The sequence below is a fragment of the Branchiostoma floridae genome, chromosome 7 (assembly GCF_000003815.2).
Source record: "Branchiostoma floridae strain S238N-H82 chromosome 7, Bfl_VNyyK, whole genome shotgun sequence".
Classification (NCBI taxonomy): domain Eukaryota; kingdom Metazoa; phylum Chordata; class Leptocardii; order Amphioxiformes; family Branchiostomatidae; genus Branchiostoma; species Branchiostoma floridae.
Genome location: NC_049985.1, coordinates 15,697,641 through 15,716,352, shown reverse-complemented (window position 1 = coordinate 15,716,352; position 18,712 = coordinate 15,697,641). Strand labels below are relative to the sequence as shown.

Genomic DNA, 18,712 nt, shown 5'->3' with positions numbered 1-18,712 from the left:
TGTTCAGTAGCATGTTGTGGATAAAGACATTTTATCTAGATGAAATGGCTTGATACATGTATCTAGACTAAATGTATTTTTATGTAATTGAATGGTCACGTATACACCACAGAGACAAAACAATAGGCATAGTCAAAGACATATCATTTATTCAACATTACCTGTGCATAACATCCTGAGATTAATACAAAAATGTGAGGCTTCACACTTTCTGCCCAGTTTATGAATCAGATATTACAGTAACTGTAACCCTGTTGTACTACCAGAACTGTCTTCAGGACCTGGAAATTTCTTTCTGAAGACGGAAAGAAATTTCACTGTCATCAGAATCAAATTTCATTGTATCTATCCTGAGTAAACTGATTAGAGAACTTCTTGACATCTTAAGTCATTATTATTGTTAACTCCAAATGGTATATTTGAAAAGAAAAATTAACAACATGGGGTCTTAAAACGCTATAATTAGGACAGAAAAATGCTAACGTTGGAGACAGCTCTTCGCTCTACACAAAAGTAATATATATATTGCCACATCTTGCAGTAGCTTGAGAACTTTTGCAGAGGATGCCAGCTGCAGTCTATGAGCTAACTTATAACAAACGAGATAACTTATAACAAACATCTCAATCCCGAGTATCAGTCATCTCTAGCAGTACCTATAAACTTTCAAGGTTGATTAAACATGCTTTCTCTGTCTGAAATATTTCACAAACTTTGTTATCTTTTCTGTCAAATCTAGCAAAAGGGCTGGTATGGGGAACGAGACAGTAAATCTTATTTCCTGTATGCTGCCATATTCTGTGATGCTGCCTATTTGTACAGCCTTTTGTTCCCAGATGGTGCTGATAATTGAAAGCTACAATAAGAGACACAAACTATGCTTGTCAGAAGCACAAATTGAAAGCCCTCTAGAGGTCCTTGCTGCCACTAACCGGAAATTGGATTCAACTTCATTCAAATTTGAGACCTGGGTGGCATGTAATATTCCCTGATGGATTGTGGACGATCACCTCTAGAAGTCCTACAGACCTTGCCAAAATAAGCCGGACCCTGAGGTGCTTTTCATCAGTTAGGCATGTGAAAGGGAATGTGGTTGGACCAAAAGTTGGAGTGAGGGACATTCCATTTTCAGAAGTCAAAACTGGGCTTTGATTTGTTCTGCATGACATAAAAACAGCACTGAATGCATGAGTGTGTGTAGTTAAACTGAAAACAACTCATATAACCAAGAACTTTACAGAACTGTAACTGAAAAACATAGAAAAAGGCATTAATACACATTGGAAAATTTAGAATATAATTGGGTATTACATGTATCTCATGATCATAGTCATGGAGAAACAAAGAGAGTGCACTGAGAAGCTAAGATACATGTATCCCCCAAGAATCAGATTATCAATGAAACATGCTCCTGGTGAAAGACAAGAGGATTAAGGTGAGAAGAAAATAGGGAAAAATTTAATATCATCATGACAAGGAGCTTGCTTGGCTCCTTGACTCTTTGATGTCTACCTGCAGAAGGACTGTTGAGGTGACTTGCTGGCCATGGGGATGAAAGGACTACCACTGCAGAGTAATTTCCTACTTCCCCCAAGGCCCTAGAATGGAACAGCCCTCCCAAGCGGTAGCCCACAGCAGTCAAGTAGCCGGCTGATTGATGGCGCCATGCCAGGAAGAGATGAGGCAATCATGTTGGAAATATCTGAAGCTCTGAGGAGAATTGCTTACATCACAAAGTTACCTTGTCATGGCAGTGGACATGACATGCATGTGTAATATCAACTGTGAACTTCATCGTTTTTGTAGCAGCTCATACTTTGAAATCCTGGAGTCTTTTATTAGATGGGCCTTAACAGATACCCTTCCTACCGACGTCATTGGTAATGATGTCAGTTTCATTGTGCTCTCCAACCTAATGACAGATCCAAGTATTGATTATTTCAAGTGCATGTCTATCAACATTGTTGGTGGGTTGACAGATTTGTCAGCCATGCCAGTATACAAAAATTCCAAAGAATATTCCAAAATTGACATTTTTTTTGCAATGACACTGCTCCAGATCTGCACGGACACTGTAGAGGACTGTGCTCATCATGATGGTTCTAAAATATCACTTAGTCTTAATCTTGGGTCGGCACCTGCAACAAAAGAAGATGGCTTGCAAGCCATTCTTACATGTATTTCAGTCTACGTGTATTTAGTACGTTGATGGTGTGTTGGAACACAAATTTGTCAGCAACGCCGGTACATTAAGAAATTCCACAGAATATTCCAAAATTAACATTTTTCACAATGACAATGGTCTCGATGTACTTTTACTGACCTTGGTGATTGATCATTATGATTCTTCCAAAATATCAGTTGATCTTGGATACTAGCCATTATTTAATGCATACCAGTGGTGTAGAAACTATTCTGTTTCCAGCACAATGAACCATGGGATACAATGTCGATTCTTGTCCTCTACAAATTGATTCCCCAGATTTGACATCTAGTACCCATTTGCAGTTGGCTGCAACTGAAGCAGTGGAACTGTTGATTGTATTGAAGCTGGAACATTCCCAATCTGTTACACAATGCCTAATATTAATCAGAATAGAGTGTTGATATACATTTAATAAGATACATCAGCCCTAGTGTCTTGCTGCCTTCTCTAAAGTATTGTCTAACTTTAAGTTACCAGCAAATTGCATGACTCTGTGAAGGGGCTAAATTAGAAAAAAAAAAAACACATTTTTGAACCAGTCACGTCCTCAAAGACACAATGAACTATTAATAATGGAAACTTTTCAGTCATGATTGTAATGATGGAACTCAACGCTAATCTCATTATTGATTATGGCAAACCCTCTGCCATTCAACAAAGATAATGTTCATCCTCCAGAGCACCTGTTATCCTCACAGTGAAAGGGAGGAAAGCTCGTCTCACGTCCCACTAACCCAATTTCATCCAGTCTGTTGCCAGCTTGTCTACCCCAATCACTGTTTTTTCCACGTCGTGAATTTCTAATGACGACATCAGTGGGCTTCTCGAGCCTGATATTGGCCCCACAAGACTCAGGTGGATGGCTGATTTAATTTGTGCGGGCTGTAAAGTTACCTTGTTTCCTGAACAACTTTGATGAAACTGTCTTGATTGAGTTGCTGATCAGATGTTGTAAATCTAGCCTATAGGGTTGTATTAAAACTTCTCTTACTGGAAAACATGGGGGATTGCAAAGTAGTCTTAAAGCTAGGGTTGTGGACTTGAAATCTAAAATCTGGGTTCAAATCCCTGGTAAGCCCCTGAGTGATTGTTGTGTGCTTAGGAAAGGCAGTTTACTAAACTAAAAACTTCTATATCCTCTTTAGAAAATGAGTAGCTAGCTTTGGATAGGGACATCCTCTCAGATGGGACAAAAAGCTACACCTTGGGCACGTTAACGAACAAGGGGTCCTTCCCAGTATGAGAGGAGCAAACCTTCTACAGCTTGTACTTACAAGGAACTGTCCAAATATTTGTGTGCTGCACCTTAAGATGGTTTACTGGTTATACAAAACAGACTGCTTCTTGTTGGTACAATGTACTTTTTCAAGGTCAAAACACTTTGTATAGTACAAACTGGCAAGTGCGTGTCCTGCTCTTTCTAGACTGATTGATACTTTGACATACATACGGTTGACTTCGGCGACACAAAGGACCTATGGCTTAACTTCACAACTGACCCTTTTTAATGAGGTCTGGCAGCCCGAACAGAAGTAATACCATGGTTCATCTGTCAAGGCCTCATCAATATCTTCTTCATGACTCACCATGACTTAACTAAATCCAGTTTTACTTGCAAGTTTTTTTACGTGACTGTAGCATGGATTGAAGAGTAACTTAGCATTTAATTACCTGAGGCTTTGCTGGATACAGTTTGGGACTGGAATAAAGTAACCAAGGCCAACAGTAAGGATGGTGAGAGTTTTTTTTATTGATCTGAATGTGCTTCTTATTGGTTTTCCTAAGACGCACTTGGGGCTTCAATACCTCGGCATAGTCATCCAATACCAGCAATGCTCACTTTGCCATGAGATGCCAATAGCCCCTTTTGCCTACAGTCTTGGAGCTCTTGATTCTGTTGTTTGGAAACCAAGTGGATAATTGCCAAAATCTTGGCATCTCACCTTCCCTGCCCCCATTCTGTCATTGCTGCTGGCACCAGCACCTGAGTCCTCATGCATAAAGGACTTGCTGTATTCCTGCCTTCCTACTCAGCATTTCTCCTACAATATGCTGCATTAACCCAACAACTGCACTCTTCCAGATCTGCCTGTAAGTGGGAGGGAGATACGTGTCAGGGGCTTTGTGTTGGAGTGACATTAGACACGTATCACAGGAGACTGCCACCACTGGCTGTTCCTAAATAATGGGTTGTTGGAAGCCAAATTGGTGGAGAAAACATTGTACGGTCTGTCAGCTTGAAGATCTGGGTTCCGTCACGTATGGAGTGCTGGTGCCAGTAGGGCTATCCTTGTGTCAGGGACAGTGTGCAGTTCATCTCAGGATGTATTTTCAAGTTGCAAGGAGAAATTTGGGGACAAAAGAACATCTTCAAAGAAAGCATTTCTTTTAAATGTACCTTCTGACAATATCCCAAATATCCTAATACAGCTTTACATATCTGACAAAGGGAAATACTTTTCTAAAGGTTCCAATACCTTACAATATATAGTTGAAACCTTTCCATAGCTACTGTTATATCTCCTTACCCAATTGACTGAGGATGGTGAAAACCTATAGAAAAGTAAGCACCTTTACAGTATCATAACCAGCCTGCCCACACCTTGTTACGATCTGTTAGCAAACCTATCAACAAATGCCACTCTCCTGAAGTCTATAAAAACCTGGATGCCACTTACTCTATTTACATCTATCAAAACTGCTTGTCACCCGACTCTGAACAGTAAGAAAACCTGTGTATAGTATAATTGCAGAATTACTATCTGGCGTCCATGCATGCAAGTAGGTAACCGACTAGAGATATGAAAGAAAACACTCCCTTTTACAATATAGTTACTGTAGTGATCTACGTTTCTACCATGCGAGCCATTTCAGACTTCATTCATGGCGTCCAATGTACTGCATCACCATCACATCATTACGGCAGTATGAATGGACCATAATAGAGCATCCTGAGAATACAACCAAATTCTCCATCAATTCCAATCATCATTCCAGGGAAGACAAAGTAACTGAACATCACCTGCCACCTCACCCACACATCTGTAGTGCTATATCTGCCACCTCGGTGCAGGCAAACTCCCAGCAGCCACATCTAGTTTTCCACTCACCATCCCTTATAATCGGCAGCAAATTCTCCCATGGATTTCTGTGTCGCTCAGTGATGGATGGCGGCACATGGCTGCTTATATATGCACCTCGAGTATGGCAGCAGAATTTCAATGTCTTAATGTCAATGCCGCAGTTTCCAATCAAATAGGTCACGGTATTGCCTTTGGCAGACGGCATGAAGTCTGCAAAATTGATGTTTATTGCAATTTTTACCACAGCTGATCATAGTGATGATTTTCTATGTATATAACATTTTCAATAGGGCGCAGCATGGGGAGGCCATAAGTGAGAATATGCCTGAAGATAGAAGTAGTTTCCAGGATTTGATTATATAGATGTGCAGAAAAATAAGCAAGAAGTGGACGCAAATCTTGAATACAACTTATAATTAAGGAAGTCTGTTCTAGAGTTCTTTTCTATCATCTGACTTTGTCAGACTTAGTATCATGATACTTGCAGTATGTAACATGCATTGGCATAATACCGGTCATAAGCCTTATACCGGTCGATTAGAAATAGTGGAACTTAAAGAGATCTACACATGCAACAATAGTTATTTCTGAGGTATGCACACTTCAGACATCTAGGTGTCCAATACATAATTTACAAAGCATCGATAATAGTCCATGGGCCAGCACCCCAAATTTCACATATCGGTACCCTCCGGGGTGGCAAATTCTCCGTGTTATTTTTGAATAGTAGAAGGCCTGTGGCATATATTTTGACGTGATAGCCATTCTGGTATGGTAGCTTTCTACCGGCTATCAGCCTTCAAACCTATCACCACCTAAATGATCTGGAAATTTCCTGTCTTCAACAAGGGGGAGGGGCAAAAAATTAAACATCAATATTTTTCCACGAAAATTCACAGGCTGGTAGAACCTGCTAAGAGGGTCATAAAAATTTCAATTGATTTTCGATATTGTGATTCAATACGAAATTATAACCACATAAAATCATATTTTTTGGTGATTTTCTGGTGAAAAATATATACTTTACTTTCCAATATCGTTCATTTATTCACATTGCCTATGGGGCCTTGCCTGATGAGTTAGACTTACCGTACGTATCGTACTCTGCATATTAAGCTTTAAATGATCGAAATCCATCAATGAAATCCGGAGATATGAATGTGTGAAGAATGACACATCTGCCAGCTTATAGTGACAATATCGTTGCTAAGGCCGTTGCTAAGGCTGTTGTTAAGGAGGTTTCAGATCGTACTCCACAACAAAACTGATGCAAAGAACTTACTTTTCTGTAGTCTTTTACTCTTATTACATCAGTAGAAGTACAAGGAATCGTGTTAAAATATTTAACATGTAACAGATGCAGAAATGTGTTTTTTTACGTCATTTCTTTCAGAATCGTTAGCAAAACTGTTGCTAAGGCCGTTGCTAAGGGTGTACCCAGTCATGTTTCAAGCCAAAAACAGCAGAGAGTCAAGTTCTCTGACGCGTGATTTTGCTCCTGTCATCTTGAAAATCATACTTAACTGTGAAAAATATCATGATTGATTGGAAATGTTAATTTGGGCTCTACATGGGGGTTAGAAGGATACCTGAAAATGAATTACCTTGGTTTCACACATTTTTTACAAATCTTTTGCCCTTTTTCGTCACTTAGTAGATACCTCAGCGTATATCTAGTATGTTGTACACAATGAAAAAGGCTCTGCATGGGGGTTACCAGGGCACCACATATGTGACACCGTTTGATACACAGGATACGTAGATGCAGGACTGTGACATGCATATTGAAAATTTATCTAGCAACAAGACCACAATAAAAGGTCAAGAACAAGGCTACTCTGGGATGAATACAAGTATATTGTACTTTTCTTGATCAAGATCTTTGACACATAATTTTGCTACTCTTATCTTGATAGAATTGTAACAGTCTTGTTCACTTTTGTACATATGAGCACCTTCAAAAATATGATTGTACTAGAAACCCAGCATACTATGCTGAGTTCGGAAGATCGAAGTCGGCCAAATCGAGTAATTCTTTGTGATAGGTATGTGAAACTATGAACAGCCATATGATAAACCCTCGAGTGTTTCCGTTATTGAGGCCTGGGCTGCCCTAAGAGGCCCTTAAAAATCAAACAATTTATTGCCGAAAATTACTGAACTTACGATGGCTACCCTCATAGATCTAAATTAATGATCAAAATTATAAATGAAGATGTGAAGTTTTCTATTTCCACATAATAAATGGGTTCCTTTCCTTTACAGTCCAACAGGTGAGGATAAAGAGGACTTGATTGGATTTGAGAGGATGTAATAGGGGGTTACCTGATTGACTAAAAGCAGAGTTTTAATCTCTCAGAATTTTAGTCATTTCTAAGGCGTAATACCTCCCATGCTTCCTCTTTACATTGAAGGTAATGCACCTGATGTATGTATTATTGTTGATGGAAAGAGGAAAATCTACTTAATGAAGAAATATTATTTGTTGTCTTATTGGGCCACACAGAAGACGAGCCAGATCAGGGTTTTAGCGGCTTTTGTGAGGTTTGGGACCATGATAAATCAGGTACTGAGAGGAGGTAAGTTATGGAGACTTTTGGTATAGCTGTGAAAACCACACATAAACCATCGTGTAAACTTAATCTGGTCACAATAAGGGAAGGGCCCTGTATGGACATATACTGATCACATAGGTGTGATCACACTAGCTCATATTGAGAATCCATTTAGAAAGACAATTACAAGCTTGAGGTGAGTAATAAAATGAAATTCGTAAGTTACTTGAAAGTTTGTGCACACTTCTTGATCAATTAGAATATACTGCGGGTGCGATGGTGTGTTTAATCTCCCACCGTGCCATACCAAAGACTTTTTGAATGGGACAAACTGCCTTCTCTGCTAGGCACTCAGCATGTCAGTTTAATACATACACAAACACGCACTACTAACAGCAGATGTAGTAATTTGAACAGCTGTGTGGCCTAAGGGATTAGGAATGGAGATGGGCGCCACCAATAAGTGATTCGCGGAGGACTTGATCTTACTAATACCAACAATAGCCATTGTGAACGATGAGCAGAGATAGACGATAGTCTTTCTAAAGGACAAAAGATCTGTGAATAGTTTTATCATGTTGGTACGTGTGCGCGTACTGGATAAAGATACTTTTATTTCACAACCCTTGTTTTATTTTCACCCCGTTTCGGTGATCGTCTGTCACAATCCTCAGGGCAATTCTGACTGGTGTACTGTACTGCAGCTATAGTCGTTGCTACTTACAGATGCAAATACATCATTGGAAATCAAGCAAGGGCTGTGAAATACAGTAGAAGCCGCTTAATTGCACACCCCATTTGCCAATTATCCGCGTGGTGCAATGATATGCGAAGTTATCCAGCTGGACCGCATCAGTTCGGTATTTTGGGATTCCGTGGAATGAACAGAAGTGTGCGGTAATACATTGTACGATTAACTGGCTTGTACTGTAGCCTAAGTTATAAAAGTACAAAAGATGTTTATTATCTAAGTATAAAATGTTTGAGAAGAAGTGCATTATCACAAAGGAACACAAGCGTCGACTATATTTACCGATAGTTTTGAATAGTTCAGTTATAGTTAATTGCACGGAATCCCCAAATCCCAAACCTTTGCCGTCCAGCTGGATAACTTCGCATTGTTGCACCATGTGAATAATTGCACAAAATATGCTGGCAAATGGGATGTGCAATTAAGCGGCTTCTACAGTATCAAGAAATAAATGCAAAAGCTCATGCAAGTAGGTGGGGGAAAAGCAGTGTTCCAACTGCTGCAAAATTGATAGCATCAATGAAGACTCACATAAGACAGTATGTTAATTATGAAAAACTTGGAGTCTAAACCATTGAAGGCATACAGTCATATGGAGGCATAAGGGCTGTAGAATAGCCCAACAGGCAAAACAAGCAGGTAATGCAAGATAAAAATAGGAAGATGCCAAATCATGGAACAATTTCTTGTTTTAACCTGATGAAGACGAGCGAGACTGGAAAGCCTTTGGTGTTGTGGTCAGAGAAGTGGTGATTACCACAGTGCCACAGACTAATGACCTTCCAACATTAGGACAATCACAACACCGATCGATACTGGCCACATACAAGTCACATCACCTCCTTTCTGACAGGAGACATGCCCATTTTCTTACATTGTATGAAATATCTAATGTATGTATGAACGTTCCCTCTGACCAGATCTCAGACATGGTCAACGTTGAACCAGAGGAAGTCCGATTGTGACTTCCACACTTGACTCAAAATGATCATTCCGACGAAGGACGTTATGTCCTTGCATAGAGGTGATAGAGGAGGAAGGCGAGTGGCAGGCACTGTGAAATATGTATACACTAACATATTGACTACAGTCATCTTGTAATGTTTGAAGACTTCAATTTTTGCGAACTGGCAAAAACCTAAGGCCTCAAATTGTCAAAGCTACTAAAGGCAACTAAAATGTATATCAGACCATTTTCATATACCCGTTACAGGCTCAATGACAAAGAAAATTCCCTTAGGCATTGGAGACCATCCTAGTTCTAGGCACATGCACATGTGGACATTTGTAGGTTGTAAGTTTTGCAATTTTTACGACAGTGTAAAATAAGGCATCGGTAGTTTTGTATCCAGTGTGTCAAGTTTTACAAGCCTGCCAGAATCTTCAGTTAGCCGTGTTTTACACCAGATATTACACTGCTACATTCTAACGTGTCTCCATACATGAAAATTTTGTTATAGACTTTGTTTTTGGTTTGTCCTTATGTTAACAAATAACAACATATTAAGCATAATAACACTAGCCTGGGTACCATCCGGAAAGTAGTTCGCTCCGGCGTTCATCATATACTATAAACAGTCGCTTCTAGCTCTGACATTCATTGTACACTATATACAGTCGCTTCTCTGTGCAGAAGCGAACATAGGAGTGAACTACTATCCGTATGGTACCCAGGCTACAATAACACACCATTAGACTGAGTGTGCGAAGTTGCAGTTTGTCCAACGCAGCAAACCTGCACTGTACCTGATATATAGTCAATGAGGTTATATAGACATGTCTAGATATGCCTATATATGTCGATATAACCTCCTTTATAATGTATACCATCATTGATCAAGAAAAGTACAATATACTTGTATTCATTCCAGAGTAGTCTTGTTCTTGACCTTTTGTTATGGTCTTGTTTCGAGATAAATTTTCAATATGCATGACGCAGTCCTGCATCCACGTATCCTGTGTCACATATGTGGAGCCCTGGTAACCCCCATGCAGAGCCTTTTTCATTGTGTACGACATACTAGATATACGCTGTGAATTTTAGTAAGTGACGAAAAAGAGCAAAAGATTTGTAAAAAAAATGTGTAAAATCAAGGTAATTCATTTTCAGGTATCCTTCTAACCCCCATGTAGAGCCCAAATTAACATTTCCAATCAATTATGATATTTTTCACAGTTAAGTATGATTTACAAGATGACAGGAGCAAAATCACGCGTCAGAGAACTTGACTCTCTGCTGTTTTTGGCTTGAAACATGACTGGGTACACCCTTAGCAACGGCCTTAGCAACAGTTTTGTTAACGATTCTGAACGAAATGACGTAAAAAAACACATTTCTGCATCTGTTACATGTTAAACATTTTAACACGATTCCTTGTACTTCTACTGATGTAATAAGAGTAAAAGACTACAGAAAAGTAAGTTCTTTGCATCAGTTTTGTTGTGGAGTACGATCTGAAACCTCCTTAACAACAGCCTTAGCAACGGCCTTAGCAACGATATTGTCACTATAAGCTGGCAGATGTGTCATTCTTCACACATTCATATCTCCGGATTTCATTGATGGATTTCGATCATTTAAAGCTTAATATGCAGAGTACGATACGTACGGTAAGTCTAACTCATCAGGCAAGGCCCCATAGGTAATGTGAATAAATGAACGATAATGGAAAGTAAAGAATATATTTTTCACCAGAAAATCACCAAAAAATATGATTTCATGTGGTTATAATTTCGTGTTGAATCACAATATCGAAAATCAATTGATATTTTTATGATCCTCTTAGCAGGTTCAACCAGCCTGTGAATTTTCGTGGAAAAATATTGATGTTTAATTTTTTGCCCCTCCCCCTTGTTGAAGACAGGAAATTTCCAGATCATTTAGGTGGTGATAGGTTTGAATGCTGATAGCCGGTAGAAAGCTACCATACCAGAATGGCTATCACGTCAAAATATATGCCACAGGCCTTCTACTATTCAAAAATAACAAGGAGAATTTGCCACCTCGGAGGTACCGATTTTTCCTCTGGCCCATGGACTATAACAATGCATTCGAAGACAACAAGGCCAAAAGTTTTCAGGTCATTTTCGGGGCAGGCGAGCTCGTCGTGGGACAAACACACTGTCACGTTCATTGCCAGATTTGTAGATAATAATCACATGTGCTCACGGCACAAGACGAGCATGATTCAACAGCAATCTTGAATTTCTTTTGGTGACCTACAACTCGTGTAAAAGTGTGAGGAACCGTTGCATTATCGCCCGGATCTACGGCTGAATGGGTCAAATTGAACGTACGCCGCCATTTTCCCGCCATTTTTGATGCTACGGCCAGCAGTAAAGTTTTACGTCATAGCGGTTGTGACGGACCAAAATTAAATGAAAATTCTTGTCAGTATACGCCCATTTTCTCATGACTTTTTGTATGCTCATGCAGATTTTTGTTTTGTGCAACTACTAACAGGAAAGAAAGGAACAACAGAGGATGTTAGGTACATAGCGGCAGTTAATTGTGCCGTGTTTCGTTCGGCCGGTATAGTGCACCCCCTTCCAACCATGCGCCCGTTCTCCGTGCAATTCCGCGGTGTGTTCCAATTACGATATTATGTTTTTAGCAGGACCAGAGAGACAAAATAATTTACACAGAAGAAGTGGCAAAGGTAAGCTGTACATAGCGGCAGTTAATTGTGCCGTGTTTCGTTCGGCCGGTATAGTGCACCCCCTTCCAACCACGCGCCCGTTCTCCGTGCAATTCCGCGGTGTGTTCCAATTACGATATTATGTTTTTAGCAGGACCAGAGAGACAAAATAATTTACACAGAAGAAGTGGCAAAGGTAAGCTGTAACAGCAACATGCAACTGGAGAAAATGATGCGTTGATCATTTGCCAAATTAGCATTGCTTGAGAAATTGCAGTAAACCGACCGGTATTATGCCAATGGATGTTAATATAGGAAAAGGATATTTAAATGTTGAAAAAATTAAAGCAAAGTTAAGCACATTATGACGATAACTGACGCACCAGGTATTCTGTGCAACAACAGTTACAATGATTTTGATAAGAACAGTTAGCATACATTATGAACAAACAGAAAATGAGACCAATTCCTCTCTTTCAGACTTAAACTACTTTATGTGAAAAGTACATGTACAATGTAACTCCAAAGTCAAGCCAAATTACATTTCCACAAATAAGCAAGTCTTCTGAACTATGAAATCCATATTTTATATACAGTGCTGTATTGACTTTCCTTTTTTGCTGTAACAATATTGCAGACTCGTAATAGAATATTGAGTTTTCAGGTATATCAAATTGGCCAACAGAAAACCAACTGTCATGTACATGCGTGGGCAAAGTTTTCCCAATATGGGACTTTTAGCCCAAGGGCATTTGTCAAAAGTGAACTTGAATTTCCCAATGCAGTAAGTGCAATCTCATACAAGTCTTTGAAGCCTGTCGTTTGTTATGCTAGCTTTACAAGATATCCAATCCGTGACCTTAAGGGCATGTTTTATTTGAGAGTGCGGCATGTTGGAACTAACTTTCATAGAAAAGTCAGGGGAAATTTACATCATATAAATGTTACAGTTTTGGCAATGTTTAGCAATGTGAATTGTACATTCCAATGAAATGTTTTGAATTAACATATTGCAAATGTGGCAGGTGGTTATCTTTGCATGTGGTAGACAGTATGAATAATCAATGGATCACATTGTTAGCAATGTCATAGCTAACATTTTGGTACATCCATCTAATAATGAGAAAGGGACATCTCCCTACACAGTTTAACAAGGGGCAGGCCACAAGAAAATCACATTTACAACAAAATCAATGTTCAATATTTAGCATTCATATAGACATGTCCCAAACTAATAATCTGATTGATTTTTTGCTATGTAATTGCTGCCTGTTCTGAATATATATCTGAGACACATATAGATCTTTCATAAACAAGGCAGATGTGCTGGAACATCAAGTCATAATTCCACTGGATACCATAATACCAGCACAATCATGAGAAAAAATATTATAATGTGAATTTAAAGTGATTTAAAGAGATGTACCAATATAGTCACTGATTCAGTAATCCTGATGTAACGCGATGAAATATTTAACGCTATTTCACCTTTATCCGTGGGGTAACCTAAATCCATTGTTTAATTGTAAATGTAAACAGAGTATATAGGGATAATGATTCGACAGACTGTGGCTCTAAATTGCAATACATGTATTTTCAAAATTTCAAACAATGGATATAGGTTATCCCATTAATAAAGGTGAACTACATGTAGCGTTAGGTCACAATCTTGAGCGGTCCTCTAAAACAACTTTTTCTTTAAATGTTTGGAATCCAGTAGAATTATTGTTATATCATTCTTTACTTTGCTTAATATCATATAGCAATGCTCAATAGGACCTTTGATTCAAAGAACTAAAAAGACAAAATGTGACAGTCACTGTTTGTTTGAGTTGCCCTGAATATTTCATGCTTGTATGATAAGGCCACCTGATATAATTGTTTTTTTTTTTTATTGCTGTCAATGCATTTACATGTAAGTTTGCGGGGATTTACTTACATCGTAGCATGGAAATGAAGCCTTTGAGGTAGTTCTCATTTCACGGTAGGGCCAAAGACTGCAGTCTCATACTATAATGGAAACATGTTTGTGGTGGTTCAGTTTGTGGTGAAGTGGTCACAAAAATCACAAAAAAAAACCCACAGCAAACATTTCTGCATTTACAGTATATCAGATGTTGTTTGGCTATCACAGTGTTACAGAAAAAGAGATAGTGGGAACTTTGGCTACAATGGAAAACATAACATTGTGCAGCACCATATCCTTTATTAATCGGTAATGTTCAAGTTTAGTAATGGAATAATTTCAGTACTTCAGTACTTGAAAGAAACTTTTTGAGCCTTTATAGGTAAAATTTACAACATTTTACTACAATTACTGTTAATAGTAGGAAACTGATTACATAGAAAACCTGTTGTACAAGAAAACTAGAGTTCGGCGACCTCATACCTCCATGAAATTTTAGAGCTTTCGTGAATTTCATGCAATTGACTAACAAATAAACATAATTTATGCATGGTGTTGTTCATCATTGACTAACGTACACATGTCACAATTATAAAATTCCCATTATTAATCATAAAGTGGTTTTGCAATGTTTACATAAATTATGCAAATAAGTTCCTCATTACCATATTTGGTATCTGCTTATATTCCACCTATCATAATTAACATGTGTTACATGTATTGAGGTCCAGTTATTGAAAACAATGGAACTATACAATTTCCTCATTAATTATGCAAATTAAGTCCTCATTTGCATAACATGTATATCATTATGAACATCTTTACCTAAGCTACCTGTATGCCTAAAATGCAGGCAATCCGTCATTCCTTTCTGCAGTTATCCTCTTTGGAGTGTCTTGACAAAAACACCCCTGCAATTCCACAATTAGATGTTAGGGGGCTGAAACTTGCCCCACTTTGTCATGACACTGAAAGCTATCTACCACCTAAATGTCAAGACCATAGCATGTCTGGAACAAGAGATACATTGAAAAAACTGCAATGATAGAATACTCTCATTAATTATGCAAATTTGCTCCTATTTTGCATAATTAGTATCTTATCTTGTAAAACATTGTCTAAGGTACATGTACCTACATACCAAAAATAATGAAAATCCGTTGTTCCCTTCTTGAGTTATCCTCTTCAGAAGTTTTTGACAAAAATGCCCCTGCTATCCCAAAACTAAATGCTAGGGGGCCCAAACTTATGTCATTTCTTCCTGAGCACAAGAGCTACATGTATCTAATACTCAAAAATCGTGACCATAGCATGTTCAGAACACCGAGATAGCAAAACCGGAAGTTGCGCTGCAGTACCAAGGGGAGCTGCTAGGGGGCCCAAAATCTAATCATTTTCAGCTTTTGTCACACACTACCAACACACCAAGTATGAAATCAATCCACCCAACCGTTCTTGAGTTATTTTGTTTACACACACACACACACAAACACACACACAAACACAGGGTAAAATATAACCTCCATGACATTTCATGGAGGTAATAACTTCCAGATGCCAACAGACTTCAGAAACCATTTCAATGTCACACAGTCTGGTATTCAAGGGCAATTAATTTCCACCGTGAGAATATTACATTCTATCATCAAATTAGTCAGGCCTGTCTTACTAATGACTCCAAACTTGTTACCATCCCTTTGTCAATTGCGCTGCACGTCCATATCTCTATGTACATGTTCCCACCGCCTTGCCATATTGAAAGTTAACAATGCCACGCTACACACAGGGATCATTATTAAGTCCTTTCAATCTGCTCCTACTTCTCTCAAGGGATGATGTTGAAAAATTGGGCGAGGCTTCATCCTTCAATAGCACTTTGAATGAGGATGCTGTTACTTTATTATTCTGAACTGGAACACTGAACACAGCAAAATTCCCATCAGAGTATTAGATGGAAATGCCATGGCTAGCCTAATACCACTGAGGTTACGGGCCGTGAGTGAGTGAGTGATAATTGAATTAAGGACTGCACATCATCATCAGACTGCAAAATGGCACCACATTGGCACTAGTTTGGAATATACTAAGTGTAGAACAATGTCTGTTGTTGTATGCACATTTCCTCTGCTAGTATTTAGCATACCTAGCCAGTTTGATTACTGATGACTTCTAGTGTTACAAACTAACAAACTATCTGAAAATTAAAAGTACCCCGGCCTGTACCTACATGTAAGACAAGTAGCAATGCTTTGCAATTCATAACCGTAGCACAAGGTTGACAAAGCAATATGGATAGCATGTTCCATTCTATATGTGCCATCCAGTAAATCAGACAGCTATGGTAGCTATGGACTCAAAGGCAGTAGATGATATATGTGCTGTCTACTGCAAATGTAGGTCATAACCTTGACATCTTGACCTTTTTCAGGTGCTTCCAGTGTGTATCATCTGTTTCCATATAAAATTAGTAAAATGCATGAAGATTGAGTGAAAAATGCTGCAGGGTTATGAAAATCAAAGTGATGAGTGATTTTGGTCCATAAACCCCTGATAGATAGTAATGTCATGTTATTACTTTTGTCAAGCCTTGATGAACACATGGAGTGATGCAGCTAGTTATGCCTGAACAGTAGTGCAACTTGAATGGTTTGTATGATACACTGATACCTGGATGTGCATACCTGTGTACCAAGGTATCAGTGTACCAGTACCAGTACCTGATGATGTCGAGGTGAAGTAGGCAGGACTGCCTGTGTAGTCACCCTCCTGTCGCTCACAGTATCTCTTCTTCCTCCAGCACAAATCCAACCTTGTTTTGAAGCTATTTATTGACTCTGCTTTCACAACCTCAACAGGCAACAGACTTTCTGTACTGTCCTACCTGCAAACGACTGACGGTGTTTAATATACATTGTATGCAACCTTGACCCATTTTGACGTACCCTATAGATTAGAGCACAATCTAGAGCTATCATAGATGTACTACACTAGTTTACACCATTTTCATGTACATTGTAGAAGCCTTACTATCTTCTCAGGAGAGCTACTTGCACAAGGAAAATTGAAAAGCAGGCTATTATCTGCAGTTTGGGTAAATGTTTGCATGACAGTTCGAAAATATTACAGTTTTACTGATCACATCTCGCTATTCAATAACTGTCAAACTAATAGCATATGAGAACATTATTAATTTGGGAAATTTTTGTAGACCTTCACATTTGCTCTAAACTTCCACAATTCAGTAATGTCACTATTTCACCTTCATTGACCTATAGTCATTGTTTAGAAAAATGGATATACAGGGATATCAGGTCAACAAAAGGTGGTTTCAAATTTAAAAACTTTCAAAATATTGTTGTTGTTTTTGAAATACTGCACTGTCCATCAACTGGATATCCCTAAATACCCTGGTTTTAAAAACAAAGGATATAGATTACCTCGCAGATAAAGGTGACCTAGCATTACATGTATTACAGTACATGTGCATAATTTTGTATTCATCGAAGCACCACCTGGTGAGTATGTCAAAACATGTAGGAGTTATTGGCATCTGAAGCAACAATATGCATGTGTTTGCCATCATATACTAGATATATTACATGTATCAAGCAACCTATATATGACAAACATGTGGAATGATAAAGCCGACTTGGATGCTTAGTGGCCACAAGTTACCCCACCTGATGGAGCAGGAAAGTTTAGTGATGACATGACGAAGAAGAAGACCCCACCTGATTCATATTCAACATGCAACTTGGGCTTCACTAGATTTCTCTGTGCCCAAAATTCCAATCCACTCGAAGCACCTTCATGGCTATGATTATCCACATTATTCCATTAGAGTCCTGCATAGAAAATCCTAGTGTCCTTGAGGGCTAAAAATGGGCCATCAAACTATGTACAAAATGTACAGTGCTCCAAACCAGAGGGAAACTCTGACAACAATTCACGCATTTGAAGTGTTCTCTAAATCACTTCAAACCTCTCTCTTGGCAAGGTTATCTGAATTTCCCGACATATCCCACAAAGTGGTCCTGCAACTACTTCCTGCCGAAGCGGCCTATCCTTCGGTATGGAAAGCACAAACTACCTCGCAGGGAACATTCCGATCCATTATCTGTCTTCCACAGGGTACACTTCTGGGAGCACATCAAAAGGACATCCTCTCCCTCAAGTAGGAGGCAAGATCATATAGAGCAGTCTGACATTTCACGAACCCTTTACCCAACAGCTCTATTTCCTGGTGAGGCCCTTTCCAAATACCTGGGAGTAATAAAAACTACACAGGACAAAATGTTGACAGAAACTCTGCATCAGTGCCACTTGAAAGATAACTCATTGCAATATTCGTCCATTTATGCTGAATGTCCTGACCTTTTGTCTAACATTTGGGAGGGAGGAGGAAAGATCAGAGGGAAGGAAGGTTAAAACTTTGGCAACACCTTTTTGCCAATAACTTTTTATCTAGAATGCCTGTCTTTTCTGCATGCACACACATTTTAACCCTGTCTCACTAACAATTTTGTTTGTTATTTGCAAAATATCATGATACCCCAAAGGCTATAGTCGCATT

At 38.9% G+C, this 18,712-nt stretch overlaps 1 protein-coding gene across 3 annotated transcripts in view; it reads right to left on the bottom strand.

Annotated features, from left to right (window-relative positions):
* The window catches only part of LOC118420312, an 84,370-nt gene that overhangs the window by 36,087 nt on the left and 29,571 nt on the right, over positions 1 to 18,712 (bottom strand). The window contains exon 1 of one of the 3 annotated variants that reach the window (XM_035827068.1): positions 16,857 to 17,027. The exons of the other annotated variants lie outside the window; for them this stretch is intronic. The gene's annotated coding sequence lies outside the window, so the exon portion shown is untranslated. Of the gene's footprint in view, positions 1 to 16,856; positions 17,028 to 18,712 lie in introns of those variants that run through there. 3 annotated transcript variants of the gene reach the window in all.